This window comes from Hyaena hyaena, unplaced genomic scaffold (assembly GCF_003009895.1).
Source record: "Hyaena hyaena isolate Hyena2069 unplaced genomic scaffold, ASM300989v1 scaffold_1971, whole genome shotgun sequence".
In the NCBI taxonomy this organism is placed as follows: Eukaryota; Metazoa; Chordata; class Mammalia; order Carnivora; family Hyaenidae; genus Hyaena; species Hyaena hyaena.
This window is the reverse complement of record NW_024082607.1, coordinates 6,230-11,789: the sequence shown is the minus strand read 5'-3', so window position 1 is coordinate 11,789 and position 5,560 is coordinate 6,230. Positions and strand designations below refer to the sequence as shown.

Here is a 5,560-nt window from a genome sequence, read left to right as displayed (position 1 = left end):
CTCAAGGTCCATCCATGTTGCTACACATGGCCAGATTTCATTCTTTCTCATTGCCATGTAGTATTCCATTGTATAGATAAACCACATCTTGATCCATTCATCCGTTGATGGACACTTAGGCTCTTTCCATGTTTTGGCTATTGTTGAGAGTGCTGCTATGAACATTGGGGTCCATGTGCCCCTATGCATCAGCACTCCTGTATTCCTTGGGTAAATTCCCAGCAGTGCTATTGCTGGGTCATAGGGGAGTTCTATCGTTAATTTTTTGAGGAACCTCCACACTGTTTTCCAGAGAGGCTGCACCAGTTTACATTCCCACCAACAGTGTAGGAGGGTGCCCGTGTCTCCACATCCTCGCCAGCATCTAGAGTCCTCTGATTTGCTCATTTTAGCCACTCTGACTGGCATGAGGTAGTATCTCAGTGTGGTTTTGATTTGTATTTCCCTGATGAGGAGGGATGCTGAGCATTGTTTCACAGAACACTTTGTAAATCTTAAAATGCCATATAATATTGTAATTTAGAGTTCTTTCCAGAGCTGAATGTGAAGCACCGGCAGATTCCTTGTGCTTTGGGATCTGGGATGGCTCACGGACTGTGTGAAAAATAGTACAGTTTTCAGTTCAGGATGATGAAGAAGTTCTGGATATGGATGGTGGTGATGGTTATACAGCAGTATAAATGTACTTAATGGCACTGAACTGTATGTACACTTAAAAATAGTTAAAATGCTAAAGTTTCTGTTATGTATATTTTACCACATGTACAAACACAAGCACCACCCCACAAGAAATGCAGATACAAATAAAGCCGACATTAAAGTAAATTTGACATTCCGGGTAATAGGACAATTATTGCACTTTGTGGTGAATGCTCGTATTTACGGTCATTGTGAGGAATTAGCCCTGTTTACCAGGACTCCATTAACACAGTGGATTATTGTTATTACTTTTGGATGGCTCTAGAAATTCCCCTGGGAGTGGGTAAATTAGATCACAATAATTGGAATTGAGATGAACTGTAAACCGTACTTAATAACATGTGATCTGAGGTCACCTTTCTGGCTCTGCCCCAAGGTTATGCCCCCTCCTCAGCACTATTCTTTCCTCTTTCTTCTTCCTTTTGGTACTCTATTTACTCTTTACCCCAAGAGGTCAGGGTGCAAATAGATTTACATCTATAGCACAGAATTATGGGAGTCCCATGTGGCTTCAGGCACTTGACCAAAAACGTCACATGTTATCACAGACTCCAGTCCTTTGGCCCCAACTTTGCTCTCAGAAGCCAGAGCTATTTGCACACCTCCCAGAGCATTTCATTCTGCAGGCCTGTGGGCTTCCACATCAAAGCCTTATAGGATTACCTCCCAGTTTTCTCCTCTTCCTAGCTCTGAGCTGCTTCTGAAGATCAGAACCACAGGCATAAATATTGCCTGATAACCTCTCAGTTTCTGAGGAGTCTCCCATAGGCTGAAGGCCTAAAGAATAACACAGAAAGTGGCTGAAAGATGGACATCTTTTGGATTGAGAAGTTGTTTCATTTTAGCACAAAATAAAATGTGTACATTTTCATGGTCGAATATTGAAACCTGTATTGTGCCTCCTCTAAGTCATCTCTGAAAATGACACAGAACACTGTTTAATGTAGAACTGCCTATGGTGCCAGATGATTTTGAGTCATGCACAGAGCCAGGCCCAGCACCTAGATGCAACAGCTACATGTGCTTCTGCCTTCAAGGCAGGCAGCCACTTTCCTGAGAGGGGGCAGGGGATAGGGAAAATCAGTGCCTTCCTTGTGGGCTTCTTCTTGTTGAATTTTGCTCCACAGGTTGGAGGACAAGTTCCCGTCCTCCTAACTAGGCCTTAAAAGTCTGGGTGGAGTGGACTCTCGCTGGAACCTGTGGAGATTATAAAACAAGAAGCTCACTGCCTTGCATGGCAGGAGTAAGAGCCAGTGTGAAGGTGTAGGAGTTGGAAGGAAGTTGGAAATCAGCCCCTTGTGGCCCTTCACTTTGAGATTCACAAAGAAAAAAGGGATGTCTTCTCTCTGAAAGGTAAGAGTTTAAATTCATCTGAACTCATTATTATAGTCTGTTTTAGCTCTAGTGGCATATTTCCATAATGCATGTAAATTATATTTGAATTCTTGTGAATCCATGCTCTAAGGCAAAGTCAAACACCCAGTCTTACTCTTGAAGTGGAGCCTTCAGAACGAGAATACTGCCTAGTGCCCTCTGAATGGGCTATTATTAGAGTTATATATGATGGAGAAGATTGCCTGGAAACTAGAGAAGCACCAACTACAGTTTTGTCCTTTTTCTCCTTAGCAAAATGGAACTTCCTTCCTGCACCTGAAGACCTTCCTCACTGCAGGTTATTCCAAAGAAGAAGCAGCTTGACTTTCAAATACCATCACTGGAAATGAGGGTGTCTGAAGGAGACAAGGATGGCTGAGTACATCTCATGTGTGGGATAAATCTGCTGCATTAAACAGTTCTTCATGAGTGAGCAGGGGTAACCTCCTTCTAGCACTCCACATCTCTACTTCCTGCTGCTGCTCTGTCCCAAACCACAGCATCCTCAGCGGGACCGTACAGGGAGCAACTGCAAGCCACCCACAGTCCCCTTAGCTCTGTTCAAAACATGGCACAGAAAAAGATGATGTTTGAAGATGAAAGAGACAAAATAAATAAATAAATAAATAAATATAAAAAAATTAAAAAGAGCTCTGTGTTTTCCTGGCATGTTGGTATGAGTGCCTGAAAGTGGATATTGGCCAGAAGGTTACATATGTACACCAGTTCTGGCTCCAGAAGGCATTCCTGGCAAACCTCTTTAGAGCGAGGATGTGGACAGGCCACAGAAGCACCCATGAAGACAAGCGGCTCCTGCAGGACTGCTGATGGGTGGTTGATCACTCACACAGAGAGGAAGGAACCATAAATTCCATGATAGTGACACTGAAATCATCTTTTGTGTTTCCAGATGCATTAAAAATAGAAGGGAACCACCATGCATGGAATATATGAAGTCTTATCGAGAAGAGTGGTAAAGTATTTGTTTTGACAAATCACCTTGCAGTTGATACAAAAGTGTGGAGAAAAATGTCCTCATCTGATGCTGCATTAGAAGGTGCATCCAATAGCCTGAATCTGTTCATGACATTAAAATAGATTTTTTGTGCGTGTTCCTTATAGGTGTTTATAAGCTGAATGCACTCCAAAAAATGGATAGAAAAGAAAAATAGTTTCTAAAACACATAATAGGCTCTAGAATTGAAGCTGCATAAGAAGTAAAAGGAAACCATATAGAAGAAGAAATGTATAAATATTGCAATAGGACATGGAACTATTTTAGGATCTTTACTCAGGGCTTAAAAACATTGGATAAGTCTGGAAAAGCATCTGAAAGGTTGTCGAAAAAACTAGATAATGTAGAGTAGAGATGTCCTTTTGACAGTTTAAAAAAATACCTAAGTTATTCATGAAAGTAAGGATCTTAAAGGAGTATAAAGTATGGTTTTATAGCTTAGAAAGATATACCCAGTTCTGGGAACCCTTTCCTCTATTCTAGACAGTGGTAGAGTTCTGAGTATATCCTGAGAAGATGCGGAGACAATTTAAGAGGATTTCTGGCTGAAGAAAGCATACTGATGACTGTCTTGAGGTTGGTCCCTTTAAAGTCAGAAGTGACTGCTTGGCTCTTTACTGTGGACTTGACATATTTCTCCTTAGGCATGCTCCGAGCTAACTTCCAAGCTCTGTGCTCCTCCTTCTGAGTTTATCTGTATGTAGTCTTGCTCTTGGGCTACCTGACTGATTTTTAATGCCTGAAGACTTGCTTCCATCTTTGCATGACCAAGCCTTGGCCAAACCTCTGTTTCTGTTGACTCCGTAGCAATATCTAGCTCTGTGGGGGATGGTCATAGCTTTCAGAGCTGACACACAGTCCAGCTTGAACTCAGTCCCTTCTTTGGTCATTGTGGTAGCAGAAAGCACCATCTTTTGGATTCACTTCAGAACTCACACACTTAAGTATACAAAGTCATTTTCTATGGGTATTGCTGCATCTAGATTGGACAGTGACCTTGGCTGAGACATTCTTTACCTCTGTTTTCGGATAAACTCAGCTGGCATTTAAAATCTCAGTGCACTTCCTCCCTTGTCCAGAGGAAAGTAAAATGAAAGACTTTATCAAGAAATGGAGAAGAACTACATGGTTGGTCATTGCTGCTGTACAAATCTTGGGTCTAGAACTCAAAGGTGGAAATATAAATACAGTTGGCACTGCTGCTACATTTGCCTGACACACCTTTAAAATATAGAGCATATTTCAGCTTTCAGTATTGGAATGATGTTTCAACTATATACTCAAAACATGTTCAGATATTTGATTCTAACACAGAGTCAGGGATTCAGTTATGAAATGCATCCTGCTGCATGGTTGGAAAGGACCCAGTCTTCTATGTCTCTGCTTCAAAAGCTTCTATCTTCCAGAGGCTGGAGAAAGATATGGGTCTACATCTTGAACTATGTGCCTTGAAGAAGAATTACTAACCTGTAGAAAACTTGTATTACTTGGAATAAATTCTCAGTTTACAGAAGCCTATGGAAATAGCAGAATAAAAGTAGCAGAAGAAGCAGTAACTTTAGCAGTCATAAACTAAGGGGATAACCTGAAAAATAAAGTTGTATGTGCCCTAAACTGTATTTAATTAGTTTGGCTTCTTTCCCCCTACTCTTTTCCTCTTCTGTATTTCTCTTCTAAAATTAAGTGCTCTTTCATGATCTACTTGGTATTGTGAAGGATGCCAAGTCCAGAAATTAGGATGGTTTTTCTTGAGTAAAAAACACGCAGCAGCATGGTGTGGTAGAAAAAGCTTGGTTTCCACTTCTGTCCTTGCTGCTAACCCTGGGTAACCTTGGCCTTGTCATGGTACCTCTCTGAACCTCTCTTTTTATATCTATAAAATAAAGGGATCTCTGCAATACTCTTCTGGCTCTAAAATCCACCAACTCTGTACCGTTGATGGTTTCTTCTGTTTAGAAGTTTCTGGATTTCTCATAAACTCTCATAAAGGCCAGAGTTCAGGAGGAATGGAAACTTGTGACTCCATTTGTGACAATGTTCAGCACTTTAAAATGCAAATGTGTAATTAATTTGTCATCATTGCTTGAATATATTATACTTTAAAAATACTGTATTCTAAAATATAATCTTTGGAAAAACAAATTTGTAATGGAAAATAAATAATTGTTCCTGCTTGCCTCAAACCCTGCAGGACCCCTCAATCATCACTTGCAGCAGTGGTTCTCAGCCCTGGCTGTGCATTAGCATCACCCAAAGAGCATTTAAATATATTGGTGCCTGCCCTCCTGCCTTAGAAGTTCTGATCTAATTGGTTTTGTGTACCAAGACCAATATTAGGGCTTGATACCGGTATTTTAAGAGTCAAGTTAAGAACTTGCAAAGTCAAGTAGCTTGCAAAATAATTTCAATTTCTGGTGTCTAAGGTCTCCTAGGCATGGCTCATACCTACTTGGCCTCCATGTGACTGACCAC

At 40.9% G+C, this 5,560-nt stretch overlaps 1 long non-coding RNA gene across 2 annotated transcripts in view; it reads left to right on the top strand.

The window, feature by feature from the left end:
* Positions 1-2,707, top strand: part of LOC120227048 — a 128,272-nt gene extending 125,565 nt beyond the window's left edge. For both annotated transcript variants that reach the window (XR_005527160.1, XR_005527159.1), the window contains exons 2-3: positions 1,827-2,052; positions 2,326-2,707. This is a non-coding gene — a long non-coding RNA (uncharacterized LOC120227048). The remainder of the gene's footprint in view (positions 1-1,826; positions 2,053-2,325) is intronic.
* Positions 2,708-5,560: the final 2,853 nt, after the last annotated feature.